The following is an 18,763-nucleotide window of genomic DNA, read 5'->3' as shown; positions in this document are numbered from 1 at the left end:
GCGGATGTGTTGGCAGAGTGCCGGAGGATGTGATCCACTCGAGAGGGATTTAAGCTCCGTCTGTTGGTATTAAATATAAATCTGTCTATTGGTATTAAATATGAATCTCTCCTCGTGTCGCCGTTACATTATTAAGTTTTGCCTGGGAGGCTCCGCGTCGGAGCGATTGGCGCAGAGAGAAACGTCAGTGGCCAATCAGATCGCAGAACCCGAACGCGGAACTGCAAGTGTGTTGGTAAAAGACTACACGCCCCGCCGACGTTGCCACATGGCGGCCATCTTGACACAGGCGTAACATGAATGTCTATGGTGCATGTACTACTATTGAAATAACCATAGCGTGCTAAATTTTCAACCGATTTTCAAACGGTTTGGTTTGTTATAAACGTCAGAGATGTAGTTATCATACTGCATACTGATAATGGACTTTCATATGAAAATAATTTCAACATGTCCAAGCATCCTGAATCATAGCCGCGTGCGTGCGTGCGTTGATAACGTTTGTAATAAACCAAGCCGTTTCTAAATCGGTTGATAATTGAGCACGCTATGGTTATTTCAATAGTACATGCACCGTAGACATTCATGTTATGAGTGGGCGACGTGCTGCCTGTGGCAAGATGGCCGCCGGTGAACTACGCTGGAGACTCCGCCCCCTTGCACCATCTAGTTATATATATCTATGGGGGGGGGTGGGTGGACCCCGTTCAGGTCCACAGGCAGGGCCCGGGTGGACCCTGTTCAGGTCCACAGGCAGGGCCCGGGTGGACCCCGTTCAGGTCCACAGGCAGGGCCCGGGTGGACCCCGTTCAGGTCCACAGGCAGGGCCCGGGTGGACCCCGTTCAGGTCCACAGGCAGGGCCCGGGTGGACCCCGTTCAGGTCCACAGGCAGGGCCCGGGTGGACCCCGTTCAGGTCCACAGGCAGGGCCCGGGTGGACCCCGTTCAGGTCCACAGGCAGGGCCCGGGTGGACCCCGTTCAGGTCCACAGGCAGGGCCCGGGTGGACCCCGTTCAGGTCCACAGGCAGGGCCCGGGGCACAGGCAGGGCGCCCGCAGGTCCGCCGGCCTGATGGCCAGGTCCTCCAGCAGCTCCACGGTCCCGAACAGCGGGTACAGTCTCTCCGTGAACGTCTCGCTGTAGGTGTAGATGTGCGAGCGCGTCTCCACGTTGTAGAAGGACAGCTGGCCCCGCTCGTAGTCCAGGTACACGCCCACCTTCCTGGGCGCCAGGTGGCGGCTCAGCGCGGTGGCCGGCGCCGTCAGGGCCTTGAGGTCCACGCCCCGCTCCAGGCGCAGGGTGAGGTAGCCCGCGTCCGTGTTGAGGGTGCGGTAGCCCTTCCTCAGGGCGGACGCCTTGGCCACGCCCAGCCGCCAGTCGCGCGCGCCCACCTCCGCCTCCCAGTAGTGGCGTCCGGAGGCGTAGCCCTCGGCGCCCAGGGCGCACCACCAGCCGTCGAAGCGCCCGGGGCCGGCGGGCACGGCGCCCCCCTGTCGGCGCTCCAGCCCGATGCGCATGCGCTTCCCGTCGTCCGAGATCACCAGGTCGGCGTTGGCGGTGTGTGGGTCCAGGCGGACGTCCTCTGTGGGGCGCCCGGGGCACGGAGCGGGATTAAAAGGATTGTATTATTAATAATAATAATAATAATAATAATAATAATAATAAACACACAACATCAAGCCGAGAATGACAGGAGCTCTGGGGATTAGAGCGTGACGGATTAGAGCGTGACGGATTAGAGCGTGACGGATTAGAGCGTGACGGGTTAGAGCATGACGGAGGGATTAGAGCGTGACGGAGGGGTTGAGGTGGTTTAGTGAGGAGGGTTTACTACCTGCTGCGTCGCAGATCCAGGTCCACACTGTGAACAGAGCGGAGGCACACGTTTGTACCACGTGCACCACAGGGTTCATATTTGTCCAAATGAGTCATAATTATTACTAGTTCATGGTTGCTTTTGTTTTCTCTTACCGCTGTGAGGGATGTAGCGCGCCGCGTCTGGGCACAAGGTGGGCACAAGAGAAGGGTGTTGTTTAGAGAGTTCTGTTCATCACACAGTCGTCTGCAATAAGGCAATGTTATTGAACACACACACACAGACACACACACACACAGACACACACACACACACACACACACACAGACACACACACACACACACACACACACACACACACACACACACACACACACACACACACACACACACACACACACCCTGCACTGCACCTTAACATGCACATACACTACTACACAAGAGATACAATAGTTTTATTTGTCACGGCAGGCATACAGGTAGCTGTTGTGTCTTTAACATGTCATGACCTGCAAGGCCCCTGTGTTGTTGTGTATTTAACATGTCACGACCTGCAAGGCCCCTGTGTTGTTGTGTCTTTAACATGTCATGACCTGCAAGGCCCCTGTGTTGTTGTGTCTTTAACATGTCATGACCTGCAAGGCCCCTGTGTTGTTGTGTCTTTAACATGTCATGACCTGCAAGGCCCCTGTGTTGTTGTGTATTTAACATGTCATGACCTGCAAGGCCCCTGTGTTGTTGTGTCTTTAACATGTCATGACCTGCAAGGCCCCTGTGTTGTTGTGTCTTTAACATGTCATGACCTGCAAGGCCCCTGTGTTGTTGTGTCTTTAACATGTCATGACCTGCAAGGCCCCTGTGTTGTTGTGTCTTTAACATGTCATGACCTGCAAGGCCCCTGTGTTGTTGTGTCTTTAACATGTCATGACCTGCAAGGCCCCTGTGTTGTTGTGTATTTAACATGTCATGACCTGCAAGGCCCCTGTGTTGTTGTGTCTTTAACATGTCATGACCTGCAAGGCCCCTGTGTTGTTGTGTCTTTAACATGTCATGACCTGCAAGGCCCCTGTGTTGTTGTGTCTTTAACATGTCATGACCTGCAAGGCCCCTGTGTTGTTATGTCTTTAACATGTCATGACCTGCAAGGCCCCTGTGTTGTTGTGTCTTTAACATGTCATGACCTGCAAGGCCCCTGTGTTGTTATGTCTTTAACATGTCATGACCTGCAAGGCCCCTGTGTTGTTGTGTCTTTAACATGTCATGACCTGCAAGGCCCCTGTGTTGTTGTGTCTTTAACATGTCATGACCTGCAAGGCCCCTGTGTTGTTGTGTATTTAACATGTCATGACCTGCAAGACCCCTGTGTTGTTGTGTATTTAACATGTCATGACCTGCAAGGCCCCTGTGTTGTTATGTCTTTAACATGTCATGACCTGCAAGGCCCCTGTGTTGTTGTGTCTTTAACACATAAAGAACTTGAACAGGCCGTGCTTCATGCTACTCATCCGTTTTCGTTCAACTAAAGGCATCAGCTGGTTTGTTGCTGATCACTCTTTACTAGGGATGCTCGATATTGGCTTTTTTACCGATACTGATATACCGATATTGTCCAACTCTTAATTTCCGATACCGATATCAACCGATACCGATATATGCGGGGTTTCCCTCCCCAAAAAACTTAATAATTTCAGGTAATTAACATTACTTATTACATGGCGTTTTAACATTCGCCAAAATGCTTGATTGTGATTGGTCAATAGCGCTCGGTTGCCCCTGACAGCGGTGAATTATTTCTCGATAACTGACCGCTGCCATGGGCAACGCGCAATAATCACCGCTGATACGGGTAACAGAGCGCTATTGACCAATCACAATCAAGCATTTTGATCGCAGTCACGAAAGCTAAACATTACCATTATGCACAGCTGCACTCATCAGTGCAATCAGACCACACACCTGCCGGCTGCCGGCGATGACAGAGGAATCACAGAACAACTGTGTCTGCATTTGATCTCGTCTTGTCGATGGTGTAAAATGAATTAGGTATATTGTTAGTAAGTTAGCCATGTAATAAGCGGGATAATGTATAGCTATACTCGTCATTGTCGCAAAATAATTGACCTTCACTACGTTTAGAGAGCACCTCGGCGAGGCGCCTCGGTATTCTAAACTCTGTGTCGGTCAATTATTTTGCGACAATGACCTCGTAGCTATACATTATCCCTTACATATCTCTTGTCATGTAATTAACACAACATTATGCATACTTTGACAATAAATAAAAGAATAATTTGTTCTTACTTGCTTGCCTGGGTAAATAAAGGTTAAATAAATGTAAAAAAAACGTTTTTAAACCGATACCGATATTTTCCGATATCACATTTTTATGCCAATATCGGCCGATAATATCGGACATCCCTACTCTTTACTGCCACACAGGTATCTTGTTCATCCCGATACCATTTGCAAAGCTGTGCCCATACTGCATACCATAGCACACCAAAATAATCAGTGACCTCAGGCTAAACTCTGACGAGAGTAAGATCTCCATCCTTATCCCGCTAGATCTCAGTGCAGCATTTGATACAATTGATCACGATATTCTAATTGATCGTCTTGAAAACCTTGTCGGTTTCTCAGACCATGTACTAAGCTGGTTTAAAACATACATCAGAGGGAGGAAATTCTATGTTAAACTAGGAGACCACATGAGATATATCTGACACCAACTATGGAGTTGCACAAGGGAGTTGCTTAGGTCCTTTACTCTTCTCCCTTTACATGTTACCGCTGGATGATATCATCAGAGAACATAATGTAGGTGTCCATAGCTATGCGGATGATACACAACTGTACATATCTGCTGAACCAAATGATACAGCGATTAACTCCATTACAGACTGCTTACTGGCAATAAATAAATGGATGAGTAAGAACTTCCTGAAACTAAATGAGAACAAAACTGAAATTCTAATTATCGGCCCCAAAACAAAAAAAGAAACGTTAATAAAGAACCTGGGAGGACTAACCCCTTGGATCAAATCTGAGGTCACTAGTCTCGGGGTTATCATAGATTCAGAACTGAACTTCAATTCTCATATTAACAAAGTGACAAAAACATCATTCTTCCATCTCAGAAATATAGCAAAAGTACGACCATTTATTAATCAAAACGATGCTGAGAAGCGAATTCATGCATTCATACCTAGCCGGTTAGACTACTGTAATGCACTTTTCACAGGTCTCCCTAAGAAAACCACAGGGAGGCTTCAGCTAATCCAAAACTCTGCAGCCCGACTGCTAACTAGAACCAAAAGGAGAGCGCACATTAGTCCAGTCTTAGCTGCTTTACACTGGCTTCCTGTAACATTTAGACTTTATGGTCCTTCTCCTTACCTACAAAGGTACCTTCTCCTTACCTACAAAGGTACCTTCTCCTTACCTACAAAGGTACCTTCTCCTTACCTACAAAGGTACCTTCTCCTTACCTACAAAGGTACCTTCTCCTTACCTACAAAGGTACCTTCTCCTTACCTACAAAGGTACCTTCTCCTTACCTACAAAGGTACCTTCTCCTTACCTACAAAGGTACCTATCACCAGCCCTCACTGCCTCCCTATAACCGGTCTAGACGTGTCGATTCTACCTTCTTCAACGGACTTGACTCCCTACTCAACTTACAATCAGTGGTGCAGTGGCAAATTGACAGTAGGTCAAACGCTCCACGCGCGTGCGCGCGTGCACAGTTTTTTTTGGCTGCTCTCGTCCTGCAGCTGGATACTATTGCCTCACAGCGCGGCCGTCAGCGCGCGGCCCAGAGAGCGCCGCTGGCTCTGCGGCTCTGCAGCTGCATGCTTCTCCGGGAGTCCGGTTGGATAATGCCATGTAAAAAGCGATTGCTCGTACTTCAGCCTCAGTGACCGAGGTATAACGCCGTTATACCGAGTTATACCAGCACTGCACCACTGCCTACAATATGGACCAACTAGCAATCGCTATCGGGATCTGGATCTGTACAAGATTAATTCGGAAACACGATAACCGTATGGAGATAGCTATGGACAGACTGGAAGCCCTCCACATGGAACTTGTAAAGAGACTTGCTGCCCATCAATCCGACGCTGCACGCTGCCCGATGCACCCCCCCCCCCCCCCCCCCACTCTCAAGTGTACTGGAGCCTTTAGAACTCACAAGGTCACGCCGGGGAGTCGAGAGATAAGAACAGAACATAGCGGTCCACCTACGTTGCACTCGCCCCCACCCCCCTCACCCCCCTCACCCCCGGCCCTGCTGATGAATTTAAGACTGTGTGCCATTATTACTACCAGATGTAATAATTGTGAAAGCCCCTTGAATATTGAAGAGCACTGCTCTGTTGTAATCCAAGATTGAACTATTTTATCACTGTTCTATGTTAAATACCCTGTTGTATGTCTGTTCCATTTTATAATTCTTAGTTTATTTCTAAACCGAATCATTTTAAACTATTTTTGTACTGAATGAAACTGTAAACAGAGAACCTATTGGGATACTAGGTCCTAATGTGAAACACTGTGATTTACCTCACCTTGCTCATGCTCGCTTATGCCTATTTTGTTGTGAAGCACTTTGAACTGCAACTTCTGTATGAAAAGTGCTATACAAATAAAGTATTATTATTATTATTATTATTATTATTATTATTGTTACGAAGGATCAGATTAAACCGAGTATATATATTTATTTGTTGATATATATTGAATAGTATTTGTATATCGTTTGATATCCCTTGTATATTCCTTGTACATATACACGGAATATCCCTTTAGCCTACTATAGCCCATAATAGTTCATTCTCCTATTGGACAAAGGACCAGGCGCCAGGGGACCAGCCCCCGGAGTCAAGTTCAAAGTTACCGACAAGACATGTCTGTACTAGCCCCGGCCCTGCCCAGGGATACGGCGACAGAAATGAGAGTGGCACTATTTGTTCACCGTGCATATAAATATGGCGCAAGTGAATACAGAGGCACTTAGTCAGAAACTTAGTAACCAACGTGAAGCCTCACCCACGATACGACGTGCGGTGAAGTATGGCCTGTTTGGCCCCAGAATAGCATTGAGACCGCGTGCGAATTAATAACTGAATTGTCAGAGTTTGGCACTGTACCGTCGAGTGCGACGTATTTCTATTAAGTTAATAATAGTCTATTGTGTATGGTGCATCGTGCGGTTAGAGTTCTAAAGTGACCTGCATCTCCAACGCTTCCTCGTGTTAGCTAGATTCTTATCCAGGCTGGGCCGACCACATGGCGCTTTCATCCGAGGAGATCTAGGCGAGGACCGAGTGGACATGTACACTGGATTACCTACCCGACGTCTGCATAGCCCTGTGCGGCTGGAATATATATTTGCTTTGGTACTGTGATTTGTGGAGCGGATAATCGCCGACGCCTGTGAGTGTTGGATTTACCCCCGAGAGGAGTCAAGGTCGAGTCGGCGCTCAGAGAGACTGAGGCCGCCTAGCTTTCTTCACTGTGGAGCTACAGCCTACAAGAGAACCAAGCTGTATTCGTCTGCGGATCAAGAGTCTATCGCACTGTCTTCTGTACTCGAAGTCTCCCTAGATATCGTTGACCAGACGTTCTACTACCGACAGCTCTCCTACCCCCCCTGCCGGCTTACAACCGGGAGGACCCCTTCCAGTATATCCCGCTATATCATTAAGTGTACCATAGATATAATTCCCTAAGAGCCAGGTTGTATACTTGCCTCCTGCGTAACCAGAGAATGGACATTCAGTGTTGATTTGCCTACGAATACTCATTTGCCTTACAAGTGCAATCAAATGTAATATAAGTATCATATGTACCTTTTGCTCCATTAAATACTTGATTAATACCTTTGACTGGAACCGATTTCATTGTGGGAAGTGTTCATCATATTCATATATTGTGTACTGTATGGCCAGTAGTTAAAGTACATAAAGCGGTAGTGGTTTAATGATACCATACTTATCAATACAGTCAGGGAATTGTACCCCTCAGTTACAATTATTATTATTATTATTATTATTATTATTATTATTATTATTATTATTATTATTATTATTATTATTATTATTATTATTATTATTATTATTATTATTATTATTATTATTATTATTATTATTTATAATTTTCACGACTGATGAGTGAGTCGTTGGAAAGGCACAGGGAATCATTACAAGAATGCCGGCAAGAAGGACACCTTCTCCTTTTAGAGATTAATTGATTGATTGATTAATTAATGCTGAATCACTTCCACTCACCGATCCTCTGACTCCTCTGCTTCCTTATCAGCCATTGTTTTGTAACATCCTCCTCCTCCTACGTCACACACACACACACACACACACACACACACACACACACACACACACACACACACACACACACACACACACACACACACACACACACACACACACACACACACACACACACACACACACACACACACACACACACACACACACACACACACACACACACACACACACACACACACACACACACACACACACACACACACACACACACACACACACACACAGAATGAGTCAAAAAGACAGAATTAATGGCTATTAAGACACAGGCCAAGACAAGTTAGACAACAACATGTTAGGTGTTAGTTAATTTTGTTTACACCCTTTGGATGGTTTAAATGGTGCATTTATATAGCTCTTTTATCCAAATCGCTTTCGAATTTGTTCCGCACACTCACCCATTCACACACCGACAGTGGAGGCGACCATGCAAGGTGCCAACCTGCTCATCGGGAGAAGTTAGGGGTTAAGTGTCTTGCTCAAGGACACATCGACACGCTGCCCAGGAGGAGCGGGAATCGAACTGGGAACCTCCGGATTACTGCTAAATATATTGTTATGTTCTGTTTCAAACATCTCAAAACAAACTGGTCAGACTACTGCTTGACCTTACCCTTAGAACCCACCTCACCCCTGCCCACTTTGACAACCTAGGATGGCTTAGAGTAGACGACAGAGTACAGCAACTTGCAATGGGCCTGGTCTACAAGATACACTACACCACTAAGGTACCCATGTACATGTCGAAATACTTCCCAAAGGTCAGTGAATACCACGATCACAACACCAGAGGGAGCTCCACAAATCATGTTAAACCCAGATTCGGCTCAAACAAGGGACTAAACACGTTTCGCAATTATGCCACATCAATGTGGAACGCCCTACCCAAAGCTGTAAAGGAATGTGAATCACTACCTAAAGACTCTGCACCCCGGACACCAAGCCTCTTTAAAGACACTGCACCCCGGACACCAAGCCTCCTTAAAGACACTGCACCCCTGACACCAAGCCTCCTTAAAGACACTGCACCCCTGACACCAAGCCTCCTTAAAGACACTGCACCCCTGACACCAAGCCTCCTTAAAGACACTGCACTCCGGACACCAAGCCTCCTTAAAGACACTGCACCCCTGACACCAAGCCTCCTTAAAGACGCTGCACCCCTGACACCAAGCCTCCTTAAAGACACTGCACCCCGGACACCAAGCCTCCTTAAAGACGCTGCACCCCTGATGACACCAAGCCTCCTTAAAGACACTGCACCCCTGATGACACCAAGCCTCCTTAAAGACACTGCACCCCTGATGACACCAAGCCTCCTTAAAGACACTGCACCCCTGACACCAAGCCTCCTTAAAGACACTGCACCCCTGACACCAAGCCTCCTTAAAGACACTGCACCCCGGACACCAAGCCTCCTTAAAGACCCTGCACCCCTGACACCAAGCCTCCTTAAAGACACTGCACCCCTGACACCAAGCCTCCTTAAAGACACTGCACCCCTGACACCAAGCCTCCTTAAAGACACTGCACCCCGGACACCAAGCCTCCTTAAAGACACTGCACCCCTGTGACACCAAGCCTCCTTAAAGACACTGCACCCCTGACACCAAGCCTCCTTAAAGACACTGCACCCCTGATGACACCAAGCCTCCTTAAAGACACTGCACCCCTGACACCAAGCCTCCTTAAAGACACTGCACCCCTGACACCAAGCCTCCTTAAAGACACTGCACCCCGGACACCAAGCCTCCTTAAAGACACTGCACCCCTGACACCAAGCCTCCTTAAAGACACTGCACCCCTGACACCAAGCCTCCTTAAAGACACTGCACCCCGGACACCAAGCCTCCTTAAAGACACTGCACCCCTGATGACACCAAGCCTCCTTAAAGACACTGCACCCCTGACACCAAGCCTCCTTAAAGTGACATCTCCTTAGCAAATGACCTCAATACCTTCTATGCGAGGTTTGATGCTGGTAATAACAACACCAGCTCACAAGCCACGGCAATGGGGGGGGGGGGGTCGGCTGCTGATGGAGGCGCAGTGTTCAGGGTAACAGAGCATGAGGTGAGGCGGACCTTTAAAAAAGTGAATATCAGGAAGGCAGCAGGTCCGGACGGCATCCCCGGCCGCGTCCTAAAAGTCTGTGCCGACCAACTGGCCCCAGTATTCACTGACATATTTAACCTGTCCTTAGAACAGGCTGTCATCCCCACCTGCCTGAAGAAGTCCACTATTATCCCTGTACCCAAAAAATCCAAGCCTGCTTGCCTCAACGACTACCGCCCTGTAGCTCTCACCTCCATAGCCATGAAGTGCTTTGAGAAGCTAGTAAAGGGCTACATCTGCTCCTCCCTCCCCATCAACATGGACCCCCTGCAATTTGCATACCGCCCCAACAGGTCCACGGAGGACGCCATAGCCCATGTGCTGCACACAGCAGCATCACACCTGGACAAGAGGCAGGGGAACTATGTGAGAATGCTATTCATCGACTACAGCTCGGCATTCAATACCATAGTCCCCTCCATACTCATAGCCAAGCTCAGGGACCTGGGCTTGGGCTATGACCTCTGCCAGTGGGTCTTGGACTTCCTGACTGGCAGACCCCAGGTGGTGAGAGCAGGCAACTGCACCTCCTCATCCATCACCCTCAACATAGGGGCCCCCCAGGGCTGTGTTCTGAGTCCCCTCCTCTACTCCCTGTACACACACGACTGTGTGGCTCAGCGGAGTAGCAATACAATCATCAAATTTGCTGACGACACAGTGGTGGTGGGCCTGATCTCTGCCAACGACGAGAGGGCCTACCTGGAAGAGGTCAAGGTCCTGGCGGGATGGTGCCAGGAAAACAGCCTCTCCCTGAACGTCAGCAAAACAAAGGAGATGATTGTGGACTTCAGGAGGTCGGGGGTCAAGGACTACAGCCCCCTCAGCATCGACGGGGCACCGGTTGAGAGAGTCAACAGCTTTAAGTACCTCGGAGCCTACATATCCGAGGACTTGACATGGACCACACACATTGACAGTGTTGTGAAGAAGGCACGACAACGCCTCTACTTCCTCAGGCGCCTAAGGAAGTTCCAAGTCAGTCAGAAGATCCTTAAGAACTTCTACTCATGTACAATAGAGAGCATCTTGACCGGCAACATCACCTCCTGGTTTGGGAATAGCACTGCACAAGACCGAAGCAGACTACAAAGAGTGACACGTTCAGCCGAACGCACAATTGGAGGGGGGCTCCCCACCCTCCAGAACATTTACAACAAGCGTTGCAAGGGCAAGGCTAAGAGAATCATTAAAGACTCCAGTCACCCGAACAACTGCCTCTTTGAACTGCTGCGGTCAGGCAAGCGATACCGGAGTCTCAAGGCGAGCACAGAAAGACTCAGAAGAAGCTTCTATCCCCAGGCCATCAGGCTGCTAAACGAACAATGAATGAACACTACACAACAACCACCACCAAACGCACACAGCACACACATCCACACGCACACACTCACTTTAAACAAACACACTGTAGCACCCACTCCACACACTTTATAGCACACACCCACTTTAAACAAACACACTGTAGCACCCACTCCCCACACTTTATATTTATTGATGAAGGATTACACTACAACTCGTACACCTTACTGTAAATTGTACCTAAAATTGTACCTCATCCCATTTCTGCTTTGCACTAGATAGTACTGTACATTAGTACACTGCATAGTATTGTATATTATATGGTAACTCAGAACATTGTACATATGTCTATACCGAACACTGTGACCTCATTTTTCTTCTTCTAAATTACATGCTATATTATGTTATTTGATACTATCTTGTCTAGCACAGTCTCTGGAGCGTAACAGTAAGAAGCATTTTGTATGAAAGTATTCTGTACTTCTGTATTAAACAACTATTAAAGAACTTGAACTTGAACTTGAACTTAAAGACACTGCACCCCTGATGACACCAAGCCTCCTTAAAGACACTGCACCCCTGACACCAATCAGGTGGCCATCAAGCCAACACACCTGCCCTGCCGCGTGGCAATTAACTGGTGTCTGGTGAGTGACAGCTCACCAGAGGAAAACCCAAAATACATCCAAAGCATGCAGGCATAAACTAAAACCAAACCCACATGAACTTAAACCCCAGATTGGTATCTGCCTCCATCGCTATGAATAATTCTAGAATAAAAAAAGAAGAAGAGATTCTAATGGAGAAACATTTCAAACGTGGAGGTAGGTATCTCCACCTGGTCGGGGGCGTCGGCGTTCAACACGGCCAGCATGACGAGCTCCACGGCGGGCAGCAGGGTGGGCAGGCGGCCCCTCTTCCACTGGAGCTCCAGGTCGTCCAGCATCATCAGCACGGCCTCCCCGGGCCAGACGCTGGGCTGTGGGGGGGGGGGGGACGGAGGCGGGGAGGGGGCCGATGAGACAGAGACTGGCACAGAAGCTGAGGGGGAACACATTGTCGGAGTAAGAATTTCCCTTAATATTTAGATATTAGGTATTTGATTGACGCCGTTTAGTCTTTTTATTAGTTTAGTCTTTGTCTTTTTGAAAGTTAACCTTTCATTTTGGGGGGAATTCTTCTCATTTCACCACCTAGTGACTAGCTTAGCACAATGAATGGAAGCGGACATGGCCGGTTAGCCTTCGGGAGAGGTGTTAGTTGGACAATGCCTAGGCTAACCGGTCATGTCCGTTTCCATTCATTGTGCTAAGCTAGGCTAACAGTCAGCCAGATAGCTTTCTATTTAATTTGATTGGGAATCGATCTAATTCCCAAAATGTTGGCGTGTTCCTTTAAGGTGCCCAGAGTTTGCTCTGAACAGGGTGAATCTGCGTGTTGCTGTGATGCCCCTCTAGCTCATGGGATGAACTCCAACGGTCCTTAAAGCTGGAGATTCTCCCCTCTGTTGCAGAGTTTAAAACCTTGATCTCCAACCTTTGTCAGTCAAGTTGTACGTGTTTCAATCAATTTGTTATCCTTACTTTTTGCCTTCGTTTTGTTGTCTTATTGTTATGATTTTAAATGCTGTGTGATTCTATGTGCTTTTTTGGCTAATTTCTGTATGTGCATGACTGTATCTGTATGTGCATGACTGTATCTGTATGTACATGACTGTATCTGTACATGACTGTATCTGTATGTGCATGACTGTATCTGTATGTACATGACTGTATCTGTACATGACTGTATCTGTATGTGCATGACTGTATCTGTACGTACATGACTGTATCTGTATGTGCATGACTGTATCTGTATGTACATGACTGTATCTGTATGTACATGACTGTATCTGTATGTACATGACTGTATCTGTATGTACATGACTGTATCTGTATGTACATGACTGTATCTGTATGTACATGACTGTATCTGTATCTGTACATGACTGTATCTGTATGTACATGACTGTATCTGTATGTACATGACTGTATCTGTACATGACTGTATCTGTATGTACATGACTGTATCTGTACATGACTGTATCTGTATGTACATGACTGTATCTGTACATGACTGTATCTGTATGTACATGACTGTATCTGTATGTACATGACTGTATCTGTACATGACTGTATCTGTATGTACATGACTGTATCTGTATGTGCATGACTGTATCTGTATGTACATGACTGTATCTGTACATGACTGTATCTGTACATGACTGTATCTGTACATGACTGTATCTGTACATGACTGTATCTGTATGTACATGACTGTATCTGTACATGACTGTATCTGTATGTACATGACTGTATCTGTATGTACATGACTGTATCTGTACATGACTGTATCTGTATGTACATGACTGTATCTGTATGTACATGACTGTATCTGTACATGACTGTATCTGTATGTACATGACTGTATCTGTACATGACTGTATCTGTATGTACATGACTGTATCTGTATGTACATGACTGTATCTGTACATGACTGTATCTGTATGTACATGACTGTATCTGTATGTACATGACTGTATCTGTACATGACTGTATCTGTATGTACATGACTGTATCTGTATGTACATGACTGTATCTGTATGTACATGACTGTATCTGTACATGACTGTATCTGTACATGACTGTATCTGTACATGACTGTATCTGTACATGACTGTATCTGTATGTACATGACTGTATCTGTATGTACATGACTGTATCTGTATGTACATGACTGTATCTGTACATGACTGTATCTGTACATGACTGTATCTGTACATGACTGTATCTGTATGTACATGACTGTATCTGTATGTACATGACTGTATCTGTACATGACTGTATCTGTACATGACTGTATCTGTACATGACTGACTGTATCTGTACATGACTGTATCTGTACATGACTGTATCTGTATGTACATGACTGTATCTGTATGTACATGACTGTATCTGTATGTACATGACTGTATCTGTATGTACATGACTGTATCTGTACATGACTGTATCTGTATCTGTATGTACATGACTGTATCTGTATGTACATGACTGTATCTGTACATGACTGTATCTGTATGTGCATGACTGTATCTGTATGTACATGACTGTATCTGTATGTACATGACTGTATCTGTATGTACATGACTGTATCTGTACATGACTGTATCTGTACGTACATGACTGTATCTGTACATGACTGTATCTGTATGTACATGACTGTATCTGTACATGACTGTATCTGTATGTACATGACTGTATCTGTATGTACATGACTGTATCTGTACATGACTGTATCTGTACATGACTGTATCTGTACATGACTGTATCTGTACATGACTGTATCTGTATGTACATGACTGTATCTGTACATGACTGTATCTGTATGTACATGACTGTATCTGTATGTACATGACTGTATCTGTACATGACTGTATCTGTACATGACTGTATCTGTACATGACTGTATCTGTACATGACTGTATCTGTATCTGTACATGACTGTATCTGTACATGACTGTATCTGTACATGACTGTATCTGTATGTACATGACTGTATCTGTACATGACTGTATCTGTACATGACTGTATCTGTATGTACATGACTGTATCTGTATGTACATGACTGTATCTGTACATGACTGTATCTGTACATGACTGTATCTGTACATGACTGTATCTGTATGTACATGACTGTATCTGTACATGACTGTATCTGTATGTACATGACTGTATCTGTATGTACATGACTGTATCTGTACATGACTGTATCTGTACATGACTGTATCTGTACATGACTGTATCTGTATGTACATGACTGTATCTGTACATGACTGTATCTGTATGTACATGACTGTATCTGTACATGACTGTATCTGTACATGACTGTATCTGTATGTACATGACTGTATCTGTACATGACTGTATCTGTACATGACTGTATCTGTACATGACTGTATCTGTACATGACTGTATCTGTATGTACATGACTGTATCTGTACATGACTGTATCTGTATGTACATGACTGTATCTGTACATGACTGTATCTGTACATGACTGTATCTGTATGTACATGACTGTATCTGTACATGACTGTATCTGTACATGACTGTATCTGTATGTACATGACTGTATCTGTACATGACTGTATCTGTACATGACTGTATCTGTACATGACTGTATCTGTACATGACTGTATCTGTATGTACATGACTGTATCTGTATCTGTACATGACTGTATCTGTACGTACATGACTGTATCTGTACATGACTGTATCTGTATGTACATGACTGTATCTGTATGTACATGACTGTATCTGTATGTGCATGACTGTATCTGTATGTACATGACTGTATCTGTATGTACATGACTGTATCTGTATGTGCATGACTGTATCTGTATGTACATGACTGTATCTGTATGTACATGACTGTATCTGTATGTACATGACTGTATCTGTATGTACATGACTGTATCTGTATGTACATGACTGTATCTGTATGTACATGACTGTATCTGTATGTACATGACTGTATCTGTATGTGCATGACTGTATCTGTATGTACATGACTGTATCTGTATGTACATGACTGTATCTGTATGTACATGACTGTATCTGTATGTACATGACTGTATCTGTATGTGCATGACTGTATCTGTATGTACATGACTGTATCTGTATGTGCATGACTGTATCTGTATGTACATGACTGTATCTGTATGTACATGACTGTATCTGTACATGACTGTATCTGTATGTACATGACTGTATCTGTACATGACTGTATCTGTACATGACTGTATCTGTACATGACTGTATCTGTACATGACTGTATCTGTATGTACATGACTGTATCTGTACATGACTGTATCTGTACATGACTGTATCTGTACATGACTGTATCTGTACGTACATGACTGTATCTGTATGTACATGACTGTATCTGTATGTACATGACTGTATCTGTACATGACTGTATCTGTATGTACATGACTGTATCTGTACATGACTGTATCTGTATGTACATGACTGTATCTGTATGTACATGACTGTATCTGTATGTACATGACTGTATCTGTACATGACTGTATCTGTACATGACTGTATCTGTATGTACATGACTGTATCTGTATGTACATGACTGTATCTGTACATGACTGTATCTGTATGTACATGACTGTATCTGTATGTACATGACTGTATCTGTATGTACATGACTGTATCTGTACATGACTGTATCTGTATGTACATGACTGTATCTGTATGTACATGACTGTATCTGTACATGACTGTATCTGTATGTACATGACTGTATCTGTATGTACATGACTGTATCTGTACATGACTGTATCTGTATGTACATGACTGTATCTGTACGTACATGACTGTATCTGTACATGACTGTATCTGTACATGACTGTATCTGTATCTGTACATGACTGTAAACGAGGGAGCTCGCTGTTCACCACGTCACACCGTTCGACTTGGACTTGATTGACACTCCTCCCTAAACGGCTGTTTTGCCGTGAAACCCTTCTCTTGGGTTTGCGACACGTCAACTGACAGACTGGCTCTTTGGGATTCCTCCAATCAATTGGCAGATTTGCACCCTGTGAATTAAGAGTGCCGCCGGTCGCATCTGCCAATTAATATTCTTTATTTTGACTTCATTCAATAAATATTCCATTAATAACTAAAACCATATTTGTTCAGGCTCCACATTAGCAGAAACTCGAGAACTACTAGGATGTCTGATCACCGAGTGCGTCGGACTCCTCCCACCTGAGTGTCTGACTCCTCCCACCCGAGTGTCTGACTCCTCCCACCTGTGTGTCTGACTCCCACCGAAACGCACTACAACGTATGACATATATCACGCCATATGTACCTTATGCATACTGCACCTGTGTATACTGTATAGTTATATATATTTAGATTCTAGTGTCTATTGTAACTATATTTATTGTAATGCATAATATAACTGATGGGGCACGCAGACCATAATATAACTGATGGGGCGTGCAGACCATAATATAACTGATGGGGCGTACAGACCATAATATAACTGATGGGGCGTGCAGACCATAATATAACTGATGGGGCGTGCAGACCATAATATAACTGATGGGGCGTACAGACCATAATATAACTGATGGGGCGTACAGACCATAATATAACTGATGGGGCGTACAGACCATAATATAACTGATGGGGCGTACAGACCATAATATAACTGATGGGGCGTACAGACCATAATATAACTGATGGGGCGTACAGACCATAATATAACTGATGGGGCGTACAGACCATAATATAACTGATGGGGCATGCAGACCCTCACCTGCACCTTGACTTATCTTCACTGCCTACTTGCTCATATCCGTATACTCAGAGCTGATTATATCTCTATACTGTTTACACTGCCTCTTCTTCTACTGTTTACACTGCCTCTTCTTCTACTGTTTACACTGCCTCTTCTTCTACTGTTTACACTGCCTCTTCTTCTACTGTTTACACTGCCTCTTCTTCTACTGTTTACACTGCCTCTTCTTCTACTGTTTACACTGCCTCTTCTTCTACTGTTTACACTGCCTCTTCTTCTACTGTTTACACTGCCTCTTCTTCTACTGTTTACACTGCCTCTTCTTCTACTGTTTACTCTGCCTCTTCTTCTACTGTTTACACTGCCTCTTCTTCTACTGTTTACACTGCCTCTTCTTCTACTGTTTACACTGCCTCTTCTTCTACTGTTTACACTGCCTCTTCTTCTACTGTTTACACTGCCTCTTCTTCTACTGTTTACTCTGCCTCTTCTTCTACTGTTTACACTGCCTCTTCTTCTACTGTTTACACTGCCTCTTCTTCTACTGTTTACACTGCCTCTTCTTCTACTGTTTACATTGCCTCTTCTTCTACTGTTTACACTGCCTCTTCTTCTACTGTTTACACTGCCTCTTCTTCTACTGTTTACACTGCCTCTTCTTCTACTGTTTACACTGCCTCTTCTTCTACTGTTTACACTGCCTCTTCTTCTACTGTTTACACTGCCTCTTCTTCTACTGTTTACTCTGCCTCTTCTTCTACTGTTTACACTGCCTCTTCTTCTACTGTTTACACTGCCTCTTCTTCTACTGTTTACACTG

General features: G+C 45.1%; 1 pseudogene across 1 annotated transcript in view; it reads right to left on the bottom strand.

The window, feature by feature from the left end:
- Positions 1-1,013: 1,013 nt before the first annotated feature.
- The window catches only part of LOC311234992 (E3 ubiquitin-protein ligase TRIM58-like), a 65,599-nt pseudogene continuing 47,849 nt past the window's right edge, over positions 1,014-18,763 (bottom strand). Inside the window, exons 5-8 of the transcript in view lie at positions 12,419-12,559; positions 5,803-5,827; positions 1,972-1,998; positions 1,014-1,582 (exon numbers count right to left, since the gene is read on the bottom strand). The product of the transcript in view is annotated as an E3 ubiquitin-protein ligase TRIM58-like (transcript). The remainder of the gene's footprint in view (positions 1,583-1,971; positions 1,999-5,802; positions 5,828-12,418; positions 12,560-18,763) is intronic.

Source organism: Notolepis coatsorum (genome assembly GCF_963971535.1).
Source record: "Notolepis coatsorum genome assembly, chromosome: 10".
Classification (NCBI taxonomy): domain Eukaryota; kingdom Metazoa; phylum Chordata; class Actinopteri; order Aulopiformes; family Paralepididae; genus Notolepis; species Notolepis coatsorum.
Note: the sequence above shows the minus strand (reverse complement) of the source record. Positions and strands in the feature narration are given on the sequence as shown.